The sequence below is a fragment of the Canis lupus genome, chromosome 7, assembly GCF_048164855.1.
Source record: "Canis lupus baileyi chromosome 7, mCanLup2.hap1, whole genome shotgun sequence".
NCBI lineage: Eukaryota > Metazoa > Chordata > Mammalia > Carnivora > Canidae > Canis > Canis lupus.
The window spans coordinates 4,546,979-4,566,226 of NC_132844.1; the positions used below are offsets into that span (position 1 = coordinate 4,546,979).

At 35.7% G+C, this 19,248-nt stretch overlaps 1 protein-coding gene across 6 annotated transcripts in view; it reads left to right on the forward strand.

The window, feature by feature from the left end:
* REV3L (REV3 like, DNA directed polymerase zeta catalytic subunit) overlaps positions 1–19,248 on the forward strand; it is a 177,340-nt gene that overhangs the window by 393 nt on the left and 157,699 nt on the right. Inside the window, exon 2 of one of the 6 annotated variants that reach the window (XM_072831738.1) lies at positions 9,081–9,208. The exons of 4 other annotated variants lie outside the window; for them this stretch is intronic. The gene's annotated coding sequence lies outside the window, so the exon portion shown is untranslated. Of the gene's footprint in view, positions 1–9,077; positions 9,209–19,248 lie in introns of those variants that run through there. One more of the 6 variants, XM_072831737.1, reaches the window with a different exon arrangement.

Sequence of the window (19,248 nt, forward strand, 5' to 3'; positions counted from 1 at the left end):
CGCGACGTGGGTCCGCGCGGCCGCCGCGCCCCCTCCTCCCGGGCGCCGGGTGTTGGCAGCGCGCGCGGCGGCCGGGACCGGAGCCGCAGCGCGGGCCGCGGGGGCGGGCGGGGGGGCAGGTGGCCGCGCCGTGTCCTCCGGGACGCGCTGAGGTCGCCCGCCGGGGGGACTGCGGTGGCCGCCCCGCTGCCGCCCCGCCGCCTCCCCCGTCTGGAGGGGGCCCTGAGGGGCCGAGGAAGGGTCAGCGCTCCCCGCGCGGCCTCACGCCGCCGCCCGCCGCCGCCCGCCTCTGCCCCTTCCGGAGCGCGGCGCCTGAGGAATCCCGCCCCCTGAGGGGACCGTGGGGCTCCGCGGCGAGCGCGGGTCGGGGACGACTCCTCGGAGACCCGAGCCTCCGGGGCCCCGGGCGGCGGCCGCTCGAGGGAAGGGGCGCGTCGTCGCTCGCCCGGCGGCCGCACCTCGCGCCCGGTGGCGCGAACGCCTGAGGAGCCGCGGCCCCCGTCGGAGACGTGCCCCCCACGCCGAGCCGCGGGGCCGCGTGTAAAGACACGTCATCCTGACCACAAGAACCGCTCGGATGCCCGAGTGGGGTCGGGCCGGCGGGGGGGGGCAGTGACGGGAGCTCTTGGGGACGTGGGGTCACGCAGCTAAGGGCGGGGGCCAGATGGGCAGGGCCTCGCGTGGCCGTGGAGGGGTGCGCGCTGTGAGCCGCCTGCAGCTCCCGGAGGCCGCGCTCCCCTCCGCTGCGGGCTGCGGGCTGCGGGCTGCCCTGCGCCTGCGGGGTCTGGGGCAGCGTTTCCCACTTGATGCTCCGCGCCCCGGTCGCGCTGGGTCTTCCTCCTCCCGTTTCTGCGGGGCCACGCGAGATAACGGCTCTACCCAACACAGGCGCTCGTTGTTGTTGTTTTTTTTTTCCCAAGCAGTTCCCTTTTTAACGTCAATTCTCTTTGTTGCAAATTTCAGTGTTGTGAGATTTTGATGCAGTATCCCCCCTCCCAGAGTGATGAAATGATGGTTTTGGTGATAGGGACCTGGGAAGATGAGAAATGTGAGTGCTGTTGATTTGGGGAAAGGAGAAACACCTGAAACTTTGGAGGCTGGAAAATAGAGGCAATAAAGTTCTGAGAGATTTTTTCCGCCTCCCCTTTCCAGATATATTGGTGACTGTCTTTGTTTCCAGTTGCAATTTCAGTGTCGCACACCGTTTGTTCTCACTTCCAGTACAGAGAAAGAATTAGAAGGTTGATAGAGCTCTGTTCAGCCAGATTTCGGAATTCTAAAGTGACGTGCTAATAGGATATACTGTGGCATCTCTGTGTATTAACGTTTGTATGGTTTGGATTACTTTTCTACGCACAGATGTGTTCCCCCCTCCCCCCCCCACGCAAGTCATTAAATATGTATCCCTGAATGATTTTCAGGCTTATAGAAAAGTTTTGTTTGTGGAATAGGTGAATTTCACTGTGAGCTAGCAGTAAGCCTATAACGTAAGAAAACATTCTTTAAAAAAGATGATGGAGGTACTTTTGTGTTTTTCAGTATAAAAGAACACACGGGTATTCTATGATAAATCTATTCTTCCCTCCTGGATATGTTACAGTAGATCACCAGCTTCCCCCTTCTGCCTTAAAAAACAAAAACAAAAAACAAAAGCTTAAAGGATATATTTTGAAACGTATAATGTAAATGAATGTGGAAGTAAGACATTTTTGTACATTAAAGGATATACAACGATACAAAGAAACTGAAACTTGAAGTTGTTAAGAAGTATCAAGTTGAGTTTACCGTAAATAGAGTTCACAGTTTCACATATAAAGACTTTTGTGTTTTTTCAACAGGTGAAAAAATTTGAAGTCACTGGCATACATTTGGGAGTATATAGCTTTCAGAAAGCCAGCATTTTTAACATGTTAGAAACTCCCAGGAAAGTTAGCATTAATTAAATGTAAACAAAATTGTACAATTATCTGCTTCTGAATTCTCTCCCCAAAGAAAACTAGTCCAGCTCACCCATTAAAATACATTTGAAAATAATTAATATAAAATATAGGCCAATCTGACTTAGTAAAAATCTGAGTGATAGAATTTTTAATGAACAGTTTTATTGTTTGAAAGCACAGCTATGTTTATATATTTACCAATTAGTAAAGTAAATTAGTGAAAAATAGTAACATGATAAATCTATGTTACATAAAGTACCATAACTTTAAGCCTTTCATATATAATAATTTTGGAAGTCCTTAATTCTTAATCTTGGTTTAAAGAAAAGGTATTTTTAAACTGAGTTTGCTTTGTAAATGAGTCCTGAAAAATAGCAGCAGAAGAAATTGTTTCTCAAAGAGGGTGTTTCATATTGGTATTATAAATTCTGAACTGATTAGGTTTCTTACATTTTTACTAGTTCAGTTTTTCTATTCATAAAAGGTATTTTTCTGCTTTAGAAAACAGTCCAGTTGACTTCTGATTGTCCTGTGTTTTGAGGGCATATCTTGAATAACATATAAGAAATTGTCTTAGATTTAAAAGCTCTCATATCTTGAGTTGGTGAAATTTGAAAAGGTATTTTAAAAAGTGGCATATTCAGATTTGAACGGTAAATCCTGACTGATTTAATCCCTTGCTGATTGAGGATAATGTTATTCCTGAGAGAATCACTTAAATTTTCTTCATGTGAGTAATGGAATTACTTTTTAAAAAACCTCTTTTGCGTTTTCTTCACTCATTTAAAAATGTCTTGAATGCTGTTTTGCTATAACAACGTATTGAGTGGTGTAACAACGTTTCAGTAACCTGTTTTAATGGAGAGAAACAAGGTTATAGATGACTAAAGCACAGGGCGGTGTTTTTTCACTTAGATTTGAATACAGGTGTTAACTGCTCTGGGAATTCACTTCAAATAAAATCCTAAGGCTTCATCGTGAAGATCCGACTCAGGTGGATCTGGGAAGCTGTCGGGTTTCCACATCCCAACCCTTGCTTATTGGTTGCTTGATGTAACTCACTTCACGTGGAGTTTAGAAAGCTCTCAGTTTTCTCAGCACCAGGTTAAACAGAATTATCCTCTCAGAAAGCCTCCCTGCTGAGATGCAGAGTGGGAGTAAATAGAAGAGTGTGAGTGAGATGTTCACACAGCAAGTAATTAAAGTAGGCCAAACAGACTATAGAGGGAGCTGCTTGTCTTTAAGATTACTGTAAGGAACTCTTGCCACTACCCCCTCTAGTCTTCCTCCAGGTAGTGAAAATTTTAGTAGATTGTTCTAGATGCTAATTGTTAAACATAAAATTGAATTTTTCAACATAAGAAATTGGTCATTCTCCAGTGCTGTATAAATTTATGTAGTTGGTTAATAACTTCATTTTTTTGTAAATTGGATTAAGTTTGAAATGAATACAGTTTTGAAAACTATAGCATTTACCAGCAACTCAGATTACAAGTAATTTCTTGTTTGTTCATAGCCTTTTTTTTTTTTTTTTTTTTGCTAAGCCATTTAAAAATATTTTAAGATCTCATAAAACCTATTTGATACAATTACCAGAAAGGTTTTTCAGGAGCACTACAGAAATTTAGTGATTTACCACAAACAAAATTAGTCACTTTTTTTAGTAGGTATTTGAAGCCCCGAGTAGCAAATTCTGTTAGCTCTCTGTATTATATTTGGTTTAAAATCACAATTAGTAAATCAGAGCATGAAGCAGGACCCTCTTAAATCTGTCCATAGTAGAATTCAGTGAACACTTAATGAGAACCTACTATGTATGTTGAGCTATTTTTGGTGTCATTATGAACAACTTTTGCCCTCCAGACTCTTAACAGTATAGTAGAGGTGACACAGACGTAAGTCAAGCATAGTTTGATGGGAGTATGACAGAAATGTGTATAAGAAAACAAGGGCTCAAAGGAGGACATGTCAGTGACCAACTAGCAGGCAAAAAGGGGAGTCAGGGAAGGCTTCATGAAGGAAGTATGGATTAAGTCATTTTAAAGGAATTTCAAAAGAATTTCAAAATTCTGATGGAGGAACAGATACAAGGTAATTCACAAACGAAAACTGCTCTTGGCAGGGCAGCTTGGCAATGCATATTATAATTCTCAAAATGTTTTTTGACCCAGTACTAGTTTTAGAGATTTTAATCTATGAATGTAAATCTTTTGGCAAAATCTGATTATCTTTTGAATCCATCTACTTCTTTTCATTATCCATCACCACCCTAGTCTAAACTACTAGCATTTTTGGATGCACTTACAATAGCCTCCTAATCTTGGCCTACCCCAGTCCACTCTCTTCCCTTCTAATCTGTTTTCTACACTGTAATCAGAGGGATCTTTTCAAAATGCAAACCTGATTATATCACCCTACTACTTGATATGCTTCAGTAGCTTTCCATTGCATTTAGGATAAGGACAAAACTACATGTCTTATGTGGTGGCGTCTACATGTCTTACAAGGTCTTGCATAGTCTGGCCCCTACCTTTCTATCTAGTCATGGCTTGAGCCATGTTCTTCTTGCCTTGCTCTTTGTGTTCCAGCCATATTGGCCTTATTTCAGTCCCTTTTCTTGCCATGCTCCCTTCCACAATGAGGCCTTTGTACATGCTGTTCCCTCTGCCTAGAATGTTTTTCCTTTTCCTTCACCTAAACTCTGATTTATCTTTCCTCAGGGAAGCCTTCCCTATCATAGACTCTCAAAACTCCATAAAACTCTCCTTCATAACACTTGGCTGTAATTGTAATTTTATATATGTTGGAGATTAATGTCTGTTTTTCCCAATAACCTCCATAAATGCTGGTAATGTGTTCATTTTTGCTCACCATTATACAATCGATACTACCACAGTGCTTGAAACTCAAGCATTTTTGTAGGAATCAATAGATAATAGTCATCAGCAGGGCGCAACCTCAAATATTCAACAGCTGGGAAATGGTTACATCAATTGGGCATATTCATACAGTAGAATTTATTAAAATAAAATTTTATAAGAATATAAAAATATGGGACAATGCTCAGTATATTATGTGAAAAAAATCAGTTTGTGAAATAGTCATGTATTAAAATGCATAAAAATATACAAAAATATAAAGGTTGGTTATCTCTAAGATGTGTGTTTTGAAATTTTTAGATTTTCTTATGGAGAGAATGTATTGATTTTATAATTTGGGAAAAAGCTATGTACAAAATTAAGGGAAAACTGGCTTTCTAGGTACGGTTCAGAAATACAGCAAAAGAGACTTGAAGTTCATACTGGGCCCCGAAATAAGTATCCACCCGAATGCATGATTGTGTGATGATAGTATTGAACTTGATTATATAAATTCAATTTAGGAACTACAGAATGATTCTTAAATTAAAGCAAGCCAGTAATTTCTGGCTTTTTAAAAAAATGATACTCATTTATATGTAAACTGATTTTAATTTTAAAATGTTTTGAAAAGTAGTGTGGTTTTGGCTCATAGCAACAATGAAACAGAGTGGAGGCTAGAAACTGACTTAAACTAGATAAGAATTTACTATATGAAAATGGATGCTACCTGTACCTCTTAGTATGGAAAGAAAAATAAACAGTGTTGAGATAACCTGTTAATTATCTGGAAAAATAAAAAGTTGACTTCCAGGTGAATCAGAAGGTTTAAATTTGAGAACAAAACAACATAGGATAAATATTTTTAGTATAATCTGGGAATGGCAAAGAGCTTTCAAGGTATACAGTAACTGGAGCCAGGTTAGAGATCTTCACAATATAAAAAATTCAGTATAGAGAAAGAAAATTATAAAGTGAAAAGACACAGACTAGTAAAACTTGTATACTTTTCATGAAGGACTAATGTCCTCTTAATATACAAAGAGCTCCTAGAAAATAATCTAATAGAAAAAAACGAGCAAAATTCATATGAAAAGGGGTATAATTTTATTCATAAAGGAGATATAAATTCAATCTACAACATACTATTTACCACTTATCAAATTAGGAAAAATTGATTACATAGTAAGAGTTGGAGAGAAGGAAAGGAAGGGGAAATCGGCATTCTCATATTGCTGGTGGGAATATAAAATGTTCTTTTTCTATGGAAAAGCAATTTGGAAATCATTTTCAAAATTAAAGATACACATATATTTTGATCTGGCAATTTCATTCAAGGATTTTATCTTTAAATATTTTATGTACGTGTTAACCTGTAATTTGTGGCAGCATTGTTTGTCATTGCAAAAAACTGGAAATAACCTAAACATAAATCCGTTAAGGGAGTGGTTAAGTAAATAATGGTATATCTATTCAGTGGAATACTAGGCAACTCTTAAAGTAACGAAGCAACACTATGTGCACTCCTGTTGTGCCATGTATAAGATATATTAAAGAGGGGGAAAAATGTGTAAGCGGTATAGTATGCTGCCATTCATGTGTTTTATATATATATATATATAAAATATATATGTACGTGTGTGTGTGTATAAATATCAAAGGATGTATGACAGTTTGGTGACAGTGGTTGCCTTCAGTGAGGGGAACTGGTGGCCTAAAGGACAAAGGTGGGAGACTGAATCTTTTTTTTTGTTTTTTTTTTTTAGTATATCATTTGGTAATTTTGGGATATTTTTTTACTATGTGCATGTAATACCTATTCAAAGTTTTAAGTTGTGTTTGAAGGAATTGGTAAAGAAGAACAAAAACACACGCAAAAAAACTAATAGTTGTGAACAATTATCAAATGATTACTCCAGTACTGTTTAATTTTAGATTTTGCTAGAGGTCGGATTCAGAGCTTCCCGTTGATGTTATGTGGCTCACTGGAGGGTGGCCCTGGAGTGGAGGCTAAAGGAAGGCTGTGGGTTCCTTTAAGCAGATAACATCATGAGCAATAACTTACAGTTACTGCTCCTTTTGATATCTTCAGTCCATTAAAGGAGGTGCTTTATTACTTGGAATCTACTTCAGTTAGCCACAGAGTATGCAGCTGCCTCTTGTGGAGAATGGACCATGGAGCTACTACTGGAGTTTATATTCCGAGTGCCTGAGGAATATGTCACCCAGTGCAGAGTGTAGCCCACTGATATTGAGAGCACAGGGTGGCAGGGATGTTGGTTGCCCTGGGGAGCACAGTTCTAGGCCTGAATTTCTGTATTTGCTGTATTGGATCTCCTAGGCATGTGCATCTGATGTGTCATTTAGCTTGCTGCAAGGTGGTTGCCTAATGGTGCATGTATATTCCACAAAAATAAACATCATTATTATTTTGAAATATTATTCCTTATGTGAAAAAGGTTGGATTTGAAATTCATACTATTAAAAATCTCACTTAAGTTTTAATTTTCTTCTGTAGTTATATAAGGAAAATGATAATTTAAAAAAAAATTTTTTTTTACCAAGTACCATGTTGATGCTTCTAAATGTCCTTTTGTTGGTCTGTGTGCTGAACAAATATTATTTACAATATGGAAAAAGTTGGGAAACACTGTTCTGGTCAAATCCTCTCATTTTATGTAAAGAGAACTGAAATCTAGATAAGAAAGTGCAAGGATTTGTCCTGTGTCCTATAGTTGGTTGTGTGGGCTAGGTATGAAAACTAAGGATCTATGACTCTTAGCTCTCTCTGCTTCACACTGGCCCCCCAAACCTGAGGAAGAATTGGAAGAAGACATTGATGATAATTTAAAGGTGAATGTACTGAATCTTAGAGGAATGATTAGAAGACCTGCACGTACACAGTTTAGAAATCTTTAAGGTCATACTCTGTCCAGTAGTGCTTAGAATCTTCTTGTAGGATAGGCTGTAGCAGGATTTGTTTTGTGTTGACCGTAGTTCTTTCCTTAAACAAAACAAAGGCTAGAGTGTATAGCAAGAGGAATTTAGGGCAGATATAAACAAAAATTGATACTAGGATTGAACGTATATAGTTTTCCAAAGAGAAAGGGAATGTGCCAGGAGATCTTTTCAAGTTCCTCTAGTGCTATAATTTTCTCTTGTCTTGTTTTTGATTGGATGAGAATTTGTTCAATAAAAAAAGTGAAAATCGATTCAGGTTTAAGGAGGTTGGGGTTAAACAGATTTCAAAGGATATTGTCATTAGCCCTAGACATTTCAAAGAAATACTTAGCAACTTATTAAGATGTGGGATATAGTATGTTGTATATTACTTTGGTACCTGGCTGTCATTTTAACACCAATAATAATAAGAAATAATAAGAATAAATAAGAAAGGAAATAATGGGAGGTAAGGTAAACTTTGGGTAAATTGTGTTAACTTATAGGTTCCAGGTAAGATACAGATAAAGCAGGATAGGTGTCTTAGGCAATTAAACTCCACTGTTTAAATATAAAGGAGATACATTTTTGAGAATAAAACAAATCATAAGTAAAAATAAAACCCTCTTAATAAGTCTGTTTAATCTTTTGGTGTGTGGGTGGTTTTTTTGTTTTTTTTTTTTTTTTTTGTCATTTCTTTTTAAGTTTTTCAGATGACCTTCTGTGTTCCAGTTCTCTGTAGCTTTTTAAATATTTTTTTTCAATGAAAATTATTTTGTTGCTTAATGAGTATTGGCAAACTGGACTGTTTTCTGCAGCAGAAATTGAATGTATGCCTAGCAAAGAAATTCTGTGAAAAAAAGAGTGGTAATTGTTGTTGTAAATGTTAGGGTTTTTTTGGTCCAATTATGTTTTCTTTTAGTACCATAGTTGCGGGAAATACTAAGAACTTGAGGTCCATTTCCTTGGGGGTAGTTTTTTAATTTTCTTTGGGCTGAGAGAGCATTTACTATATAAACGACTCCAACAATAAAAGAGAGCGTGTTACCTCAAAAATGCTTGTGTAATAAGTAACAATATACCGAGAGTTTTCTATTTTTCTTCCATTTATTACAATTACCAAGGAAATATAACAATAATTAAAAGAAATATCTTATTTTGCATATATATTTACACTTCGAAGTAATTTATATATTAAATTAGGTTTTGTTTGAGATGGTGAAACGAAAGGTTTTGTAAGTAAGAATACATGTTGATATGTGAAAAAATGTGAAGTTAAAACATGTTGGCATACTCTTAGTTTCTCAGAACAAGAAAATGACTAATCTAAATTTCATTTCAGAATAAAAACCAAGACAAGCCACATAAAAGCAACCTAAAAATTAAACAGTCATCATATTATTTGTTTTAAAACTATGGAATAATATATCTGAGGAAGATTTCTCTCAAAATTGTTTTTCTCAATTTCAAGTAAGTAATTTATTTTGGTTAATATATTGGGGATGAGGGGGGTTGGGGGTAAGCTTTGGCATTGAAGTTGATAAATCCTACTCATCCTTAAAGTAACAACTCAGATATTAACCTCTTTAAAGCCTTTTGTGACTCCTCTGCCCATTCCCAAAAGGTTATCTCTTTGGCTTCTCATAGTCTTAGCCCCCTTTCACATTGCTGATGAAGGACTTAACTACACTTAGTGTTGTGTTTGCCTGTAGGGATAGTCACATGGCACTGCCCTGTGTGCTTCCCTGCCCCTGCTCCATACCCTCCTACACTGTCTTTTGCTGAGAGACTCTGGTCAAGTTACTTTACTTCTTTGAGCCTTAATTTCCTCCTCTGTAAAATGAGTTTTGTTTTGTTTTTTAAAAGATTTTATTTATTTGAGAGAGAGCATGAGCAGGGGACGAGGCAGACTCCCACTTAGAAGGGCAGGGCTCCATCCCAGGCCCCAGGATCAAGACCTGAGCAGAAGGCAGACGCTTAACTGGCTGAGCCACCCAGATGTTCCTAAAATGAGTTTTTTTTTTAAAGATTATATTTATTTATTAATGAGAGACACAGAGAGAGGCAGAAACACAGGCAGAGGGAGAAGCAGGCTCCATGCAGGGAATCCGACATGGTAATAAGTTTTACCTCATTGGATTATTATGATTAAACAATAATCAGCAAATGTGTGGCATGATATCAATATGTGTTACTTTCTTTACCCTTCTAACTCCAGAATCTGCCACATTATTTCACATATACTAAGCACTCTTTAAAATAATTGAATTGAAATGAAAAATGGAATTTTTTTAGCATTTATTAATTATTCACAATAGAGCAAACGAAAATACCTGCACATTGTGGTATAAAGCTTTTTGTTGTTGGTCACTAACTCATATGTCTTCAGGCTAGGTAATTAACCTGTTTAAGAGGCAATCTTAAGCCATTGATCCAAGGAATAACTAAAATTTTCCAATACTGCAGATTAGGTTATGTTTATTTCTTCAGAAAGAGCCTTGTTTTCCAAAGCCTTCAGCATTGCCGCCTTTATTAAAGATGGTGGTAGAAAGAATTGAAAGTATGTGTGCCAGAGGTCACAAAAGTGACAATAGGATTTATTGCTCTGTTTTTGCCTCTTGTGAATTCATAAAACACAAAAATTGAAGCTTTTGGTTTTTAAACCTATTTAGGATTGTGGAATGTGGGCCAGGTGAATTCATTATTGCCTGGAGTTTCAATTTCTTCATATTTTCCCTATATGTATGTTTTGTTTTGGTTTTTAACAACATTGTCTTTTAACTTTTTTCATGAAGTCATTAGAAAGATTTTTAAATTAATTTTGATGAATCACACCTTTGTTGATGATGCTTAATGATTTTAAAATAGAAACCAGGTCAGTCAAAAGACATTACTTTTAAATCATTCTATTAACAGATTATAGGCCATTTATTGACCCTTTACTATGTGCCCAGTTCTACGTATTTTAATTTTTACAGCTCTATAAAATGGGTACTATTATCCCCATTTTACAGTTGAGGAAATGAGGCTTGGAGAGGTTAATTAACTTTTGCCTAAAGTTATTCAGCATATATTTACCTCATAGCATGTGAGGTTTAAAATGAGGGAATGTGTATTAGCCTAAACAGAAGAAGTAGGAAAGCAAAATCTCAGATGTATGTGACCTAACACTTTGGAATTTGATAATGGCTGTTACTGAGACATGACCGTGACCATGAATACATACTTACTCACTTTTTTGTGTGTGTATGATAGTATACCCTGCTACTCTGTACTGACCCTTTTTTTTCCTGAGCAATATTAATGTCTCCTCTCAAATTCATGTTCCCATTTGGACTGGATTGTTTTGTTTTATGTATATGTGTTCCTAAGGTGATAGTGGGACTTGACTCTAATATCAGTCGGATATAAAATATCTCTATAAGTTTAGTTTGGTTAAACAAGTAGCATATATTCTCATTGTGAAATTTAACAAACAGGTAAAACATAAATTTTCCTTTATCACCACCAATCCTATTCCCCTATCCACTCGTATCGGTTTTTGCATGACAAACCTTCCCAAAACATAGTGGTATAAAATAAACTATTTGTTAGCGTATGATTCTGGGATGGGCTCAAGTAAGCAGTTTTGCCCCTGCTGCTGGCTGGGCTGCTTACGTGGTGCTTATGTGGAAGCTGGTTGGTCTAGGATGGCTTCATTCATATGTATGGGTATTGGTGCGAGCTTTGGCCATGTGTCTCCCGCAGGCTAGCCTTCAGCTGGAGGCAGCAGTAGGGTTTACGGAAGCAGCAAGTGAAGGCAAGCCCCATATATTTTATCTTGTCCCATGGGCCAAAGCATATCACATGGCCAAGCCCAGAGCAGTGTGGAAGAGGTTTCCTAAGAGTATGTGACTCATTATTGTAATAATCTATACCACTGTTGCCAGCTGACTCATGTTCAGGAAACATTTGTCACTGTGTCAGTGCCTTACCCTTGAAAAAGATAGTGTTTAAAAATTTATTCAATAATTCAGATAAATTTAGCTAATCCCTTGTTCTTGTTTTATTCCATTCTCATCGTTGCTCAGCATTATTCCTGGTCCCATTTAATCAACAAATATATACTGAGCACTCACTAAGTGCACAATAAGGTATCAGGTGGGCAGCAGATGGAACAAGATTACTATGTTCATCATCCAAGTTTCTTAAACTTCCCTACCTATCTGCTCTGTTATATGAATAGAATTCTATAAAAGCAGGCAATTAGAGCAGTTTTCTGAAAATGACCAACAGCCCACACAAGACAAAATATATCTTGCGTACTATATTTTGAAATGTCTTACAAGAATATCTTCAAGAGAAGGAAAAGTGTAACACAGAGGTTGTTTTGATCTGTACTCCCACCAGCAATATGAGACTTTTTCCATCTCTTCACCAAGATTATGTTCTCAAATGTTTTGATCTTTGCCAATCTAATAGATAAAAACATGGATCGCTGTGTAGTTAATTTGCATTTATTTATTACAAGTGAAATATAGTGTCTTTCCATATGCTCGAGAGCCATTTGTACTTCCCTTTCAGTGTACTACATGTTTATCTTTTATTCACTTTTTTGGGTCTTTTGTTTATTGATTCCAAGGAGCTCTTCATGTAATAGGAAAATTGGTCTCTATGCATTGACTTTGAATATTTTTCCCAGTTTGTTTATTGTTATGGTAAATACATTTTATTTAAATATTTTTTCATTTTATAAAGAACTTTTATATCTCAAATGAGACTTTAGATCACATTTAGTTGAGTTTTAAATATTGGGTATGAGAGTGGAAGAAAAAGATACTATCACTTATTTAGAGAACTTTTAAAGTGCTGTGACTTAAAATGAATAGTTTCAGAAGGATCTTATCTTTTGTTTACTTTTTTCTTCTCAAGTTGTGTTCTATCCTGAGACCACCACCCCTCTTGGGGTTATTTTAAGATGAATAGACCGTGTAGCATAGGTGGAAAAAAACTTTGTATTATTAGGATAACTGGTGAATCCTGTTGCTCTGAGTCTTGTCTAGTTTAGTTTGTGTGTGTGTGCGCGTGTGCACGTGTGCGCAATATATACAACACATACATATATGGTAGTAGTGGTTCAAGCAGTGCTCTAACTCATATATAACTCTTCACCTATTCAGCCAAGAGGTCAGCTGGAAGCTGGTTGGTCTAGGATGGCTTCATTTACCTAATCAACCAGATAGCTGTATTAGGGTGCCTAGGTTAGGCTAGCCTTTACCCAGTGGGCCAAACAGAGGAAAAACAACGGACTCTGACCTTTTTTGAGAAGGCAGTAATTCTGCCCACAATCCAAACAATGTCCTACATTTTTGGTAAGGTGGTAGGGAGCTAGGAAGAAGGTAGCAAAAGCATCTGTGACCTCCTGTGCGGCATCTAACATTGTGAAATACTTTGATTTCTCACCCCACCCCTTCTGTATAAAAGGGGATTAGAAAACCACAAGGCTGTAGAGATGAGTGTGTTTTGAGTCTTTTAATGTAGTTTTCATAAGTTTTTAAAGTTGGCAAGCCCTTACTTCATACATAATTCTGCCCAGCAGCATCCAAAAACAAACAGAAATCCTTAAGTGATCTCTAGTGGGGAATGGTAGAATACCAGTTTTTGCCATGCTTTAGTTTTAATTTTTCAAAGTTGTTGAAGTGTTCTTTAGGGTCTGTTATCTCATCAATATCTTTATAAATGTTTCATTGATAATTAAAAAGTTTTCCAGATGGTAACAATAATTAAATGATAGCATTTCATAATGTATATAATTGTTCAATCACTGTTGTGTACCTGAAACTAGTATAATATTGTATGTCAACTATACAGTAAAAAAAAAAAAAAGTTTTTCATTTATTTGATAAATTGTGGACATACTATTTCCTTGACTAAAAGAAATTTTAACATTTCTGAGGTTGTAATACATCTTACAATGTATACATTTAATACAGTAATTTTCCCTTCTGAAAAGCTGATGTTAAACTTAAGGGGTGTCTTGTAATATATCACTTCCTAAAGAAAATTTGACATTTCATAATTTGTTTTTATCCTCTGTGCACTTATTTTTTTTATGTAATATGTCATGGAATGAAATTGCTTCCCACTTTATTTTGTTCTTCATTTTTACCTTGCATCTTTCATTGTTTTAACTTTGTATATTTTGATGTTGAGTTATTTGGCACATAAAACTTCATAACAGATCTCTTATGGCTGTGCTTTTCAAACTATTTGTGGTAAAGAATCTAGCTTTTTCCTGATACTTTTAATAAAATACATTAGAAGTGAATTACTAGAAAAATAAAACAAAGAAAAACCAATAAGCGAAATACAAGCTTTTATTATTATTATTATTATTATTATTATTATTATTATTGTATTAAACAGATATACAATTCCTCTGCCAAATTGCTGTAAGAGTATTCTAAATGCTTGCTTCCAAGTTTTATACTTACCTTGTTCTAGACCTGTAACATGTAACAGCTAGCTAGGTCTTGGACTATATTTGAGTAACTCTATAAACATCTTTATTTCAATTTAAAGAGACCCTTTAATTCTTTTTTCTCTTGAATCTTACTTCTTGTCCCACATAAAAGTAGTTATTCCTGTTTCCTCTTAGTATTATTATTTCCATGATACTATCATTGCCTGTCACTATTTTTAACCTTTCTTTATGTCATTCATTTTTTTAACCCCATCTGAGGCTCTTTCCAATAGAAAGGTTTTAGACAATAAAAATTTGTTATAATTGATATGCTTGATTTTTATTCCTATAATGTTATATTTTCTAATAATTTTGTTTTACTCTGCTGTTTGCAGTATAGATTTTAAAAAAACAGATCAGAAATCATCTTAAAAGCATATATATAGAAATGTAGTTGTAATTTAAAAATTTAAGAACAAATAAAAATATTCTTTTATGAAATACAAGGAATTTAGCTTTTTTTTTTTTACACTCTCAGCTTCCCAAGTTAATCTTTAAGACTAACTTATAAATTTTGATTATTTTAAATTGTGTATCTCCTCTTTCAAAAAAAAATTAAGCTTCTGTATTAAATTTCAGTAGAACAATTTGGACTCCGCTCTACATATTAATTTGATATGGAGTACTACCACAAATCTGTTTATACCATACCTCTTATACCCATTCTTGAGTTCCAATTTAAATTTCCTTCTTTTGCCACAAATATGTTTTCAGGTACTATTTTTTGGGAGATATTCATGTGGATTACTTTTTTCTGAGTCCTTGAATATCTGAAAATGGCTTTTTGTTGCCTGCATGTGTTAATGACAGCATGGCTCAATATGAAAGTCCCAGACTTTCCCTTTACAATTCTCTGACCATTATTCTGGTCTCTTTTACTTTGAGACAAGAAGGTTCTTTTGATGTAGAGATGCTGGTGCTTTTTATTTTGGGATATTTCTTCTATTATACCTTTGAATATTGCTTTCATTTGTTAAGGCTTTTTTTTTTTTTAATTACTTGTTATTGGTGGATTGGTTCACATTTCTTTTTTATACCTGTTTTCCTTCTTATTTTTAACTTTGTCTTTTTGCATTCTTGGTGAACATTTTTATTTTCATCTTCTACATTACTGATAGGTTTTTGCAATATTGAGTCTTTTCTTTTTTATCACTAGTGGAATTTATTTTTGTTGTTTATTCCTTTCTTTTTTCTTACCTCTTAGAGTTCCATAGGTTTATATCTTACTCTGCATATGTCTATTATGTTTTTATTTGTTCCTGGTCTTTTTAATTAGTATCTTTCCTTATAAAAGATGCTTTATAGGAAATTAATTTTCTTGTCTCTTCCTGAGACACACAGCAGATACTTTCTACATTTCTTCTTTTTCTTTTTTTATTTCTTCTTTTTCTTAATGTAAATTATCACAGATTCTTTTCATTGACAATTTAAGATGTTTTATCCATTCTGCTGAATGTATAGGTCCCATGCTTATCCATCTATGAACAAGAGGCTATTTATCCGTTCTTGGTATTTGCCAGGAGGCAGAGTATGGAAAGTCTACTTAGTTGTCTTTGTTTTCCACTGCTAAGCTGATAGAATCACCCTTCCAGATACTTAGAATTAATAATTGTGCACAGCCCACTTAGATAAAAGCATTCATCATGTATGCCTCTCCTGGGTTGAGGTTTAAGTTTTTCCCCTGTTCTTACTGCACATCCTTTCTGTCATGTGGAAGAAAACTTATTCCTGCATAATATGAGATGATGTTTCTGTTTTCATTTATTTTCTATTCTGTAATTTTTAAAAGATTTTATTTATTTGACAGCACATGCACTGAGCCATCCAGGTGTCCCCATTTTTTGTTTTGTTTTTGACCAGAGCATTCATTATTTGAAAGTCTCCAGATTGTAAAGGCCCTTAGGACTTCGGTGATTTTATCAATGATGGAAACTAATTTAACATCCAGAATGGAGAGAACTATGCTCCATGGGTTTAAGTTTTTAGGTGTAAAACATTCCCTGGGTGTGATAACTCTTAACCAAGTCTGTTTTGTGGCTTAGGAAACTGTCCATCGGACTGGAGATAGTTGTTGCTATTTGGTATTCCCAAGCTAGGATAGTTATGGCACCAGTCCTCATGATCTCATCCTCTTGTACTTACCTGTTACCTGAGGAAGGCCAAAGGGAATATCCCCTGAATTGCTGTGAAGACTCCTGATGAAAAGAAACTACCTCACACTGCTTTGCTTGCACATTGTTTCATGTTTTATATCCACTTGGTTATAAAACCAAGTGGCTTTTATGAGTTATGTGAGTCTGAATGTTTAGTTGGGCCTAATGTGTTATATTTGTATTTCATGATTTTTTTTGGCTTGTTCTTAATATTTTGCTGAGTGAATCTGTGTTTATTGCTTATTCTTTGTAAGCATTTCAAATTATAAATATGTCATATAGATACTCTCTATGTATAATATAGATTAATATATGTAAAGAATATAACAATAGAATATATCAGTTTTAATACTTAGGGTAAGACATAGACTATTACAGATATCTTTGAAGTATTTGATTGCTTCCTCCTCTCCTATCTAATAATTTTGGTTAATCATTTCTTTGCTTTTCCTTACAGTTTTACCTCATGTGTATATATATATCCCTAAACATTATATTGTTTAGTTTTATCTTTTTGGAACTTATGCTTGTTCTGTGATTTTTTTTTTTTTTTTCCTCCCAACATTGTTTTTTGGACATCATCCATGTGGAATTATATAGCTGTAGTTCATTCATTTTCACTGTTATATAGTATTCCATTGTATGAAATACCATAATTTTATTTTTTCATTCGCCTGTCTTTGGACATTTGAGTTGTTTCCTGTTCTTTATCCCCAATTACAAACAATGCTGTTATGAAAACTGTTGTGCATGTCTGTAAAAATTTATAAGTTTATACTAGGGGTAGAATTGCTGAGGGTAGAGTGTGCATACCTCTCCTTTACTAAGTAATGCCAAATTATTTTCTAAAGAGGTTCTACCAAACTGTATTCCCACCAGCAGAGTGTGAGAGTTCTGATGCTCTACATTGTCACCAACATTTAGAATTGTCAGACTTCTTAAGTTCTAAATTACTTCTTACAGGTATAAATGATATCTCATTATGAGTTTGTATGTTTTCTCTCATAGTAAAGTTGAATTTTCCCATATCTTTATCATCTTCTTGTTTTAGCAAAGATTGAGAGAGATGTGTTGAATTCTCCACCTTGTGGATTTGTCTGTCTCTGTTTTAGTTCTGTCTGTTTTTGCTTCATGTATTTTGAAGTTTTGTTAGGGCCTTATATATTTAGAATTATTATGTCTTCTTGGTGGTGAGGTGGCCTCTTTATCCCTGTAATATTCCTTATTCTGAAATCTTCCTTGTCTGTTGTTAGTATAGCCATTCCAGCTTTTTTTTTTATATTAATGTTAACAGGATATATCAAGATTTTATTTTTAAGATTTTATTTATTTATTCATGAGAGAGACAGAGAGGCAGAGACACAGGCAGAGGGAGAAGCAGGCTCCCTGCAGGGAGCCCGATGTAGAACTCAATCCCAGGATCACAACCTGAGCCAAAGGCAGATGCTCAACCACTGAGCCACCTAGGTGCCCCAGAATACATCAAGAATTTGAAGGGCCTGAAATTTTACCTTCTTGCAAGCTAACGAGTTAATTTGTCAGAAATTTCATAGATCCTGGCAGTAGACATGAGATTCCTGGATCTCCATATTATTCACTATTAATAAGGAAGAACTGCAGATGGGAGATGGTTTCAGGTTAAAGTACTTAGAAGGAGGTTCAAAAACTGCTACCACAACAGAGACCCATGGAGAATTGCCTCCCAAAATATCTTTTTTTGTTCTTTTCCTTTCAACTCATTTATGTTTTTATATGGATTTCCTTTGTAGAAAGCGTATCGTTGGAGTTACTCATTTAGTCTAATAATCTTTATCTTTCATTTGTGTTAAGATTGTTTACATTTAATGCAATTGGTAATATGATTGGACTAAAAATTTATCACTGAGCTAGCTGTTTTCTATTGTCTCTGTTCTTTGATTTGTTTTTCCTCTTTTGGACTATTTGGATATTATATATTTCCTTTTTCTCCAATATTTGCTTATTTATTTATACCTTTGAAATTAATTTAATGGCAGCCCTAGGGTTTGAAATATACATTTGTAAATGCTAACCAAAGACTTCTATCACATAGAATTGTACATTGTTTCTTATGTACTTAGAAGACTCCCAATTCTTTCTGATTATCTTTTGTACTTTTGTTATACATTTTACTTTTATATATGCTATCAACATACAATATGTTGGTACTATTTTGACTTTAGTTATCTTTTAAGGGCAATTACAAATAAATGAAGTTTTGTATTTACTTTTTTTGTTTTTTTGTTTTTGTTTTTGTATTTACTTTCATTTATGTCACACTTAGTGGTATTGATTTCTTTGTGTGGATCCAAGTTTCTGTCTGGTATCATACTCCATCTGTGTGAAGAACTTCCTTTAACATTTATTTTATTGTAGGGCAAAACTGGTGCCCTGTCTCAGTTTTTGTTTTTCTGAAAAATTTTATCTTTCCTTTTTATGAAATATTTTTTTTGCTGAGTATAGAATTGTAGATTGCCTTTTTTTTTTTTCTTTTGAAAGATACCACTCTGTTGTCTGGCTCGTTGTAGTTTTGCTGTAATTCTTACCTTTGATTCTCTGTGTATAAAGTATCTTTTTATTTCCCCCCCTCTTTTTTCTTTGTCTTTGGATATGGTTTGCCTTTACCTTTTTTTTTTTTTTTTAAGATTTTATTATTTATTAGAGAATGAGATGACAGAGGGAGAAGGAAAAACAGGCTCCCCACTGAGCAGGGAGCCTGATTGTGGGGCTTGATCTTAGGACTCTGGGATCATGATCTGAGCTGGAGGCAGAGGCACCCAGGCACCCCAGTTTGCCTTTGCTTTTGAACATGATGTCTTTTTGCCTTTTTTTTTTTT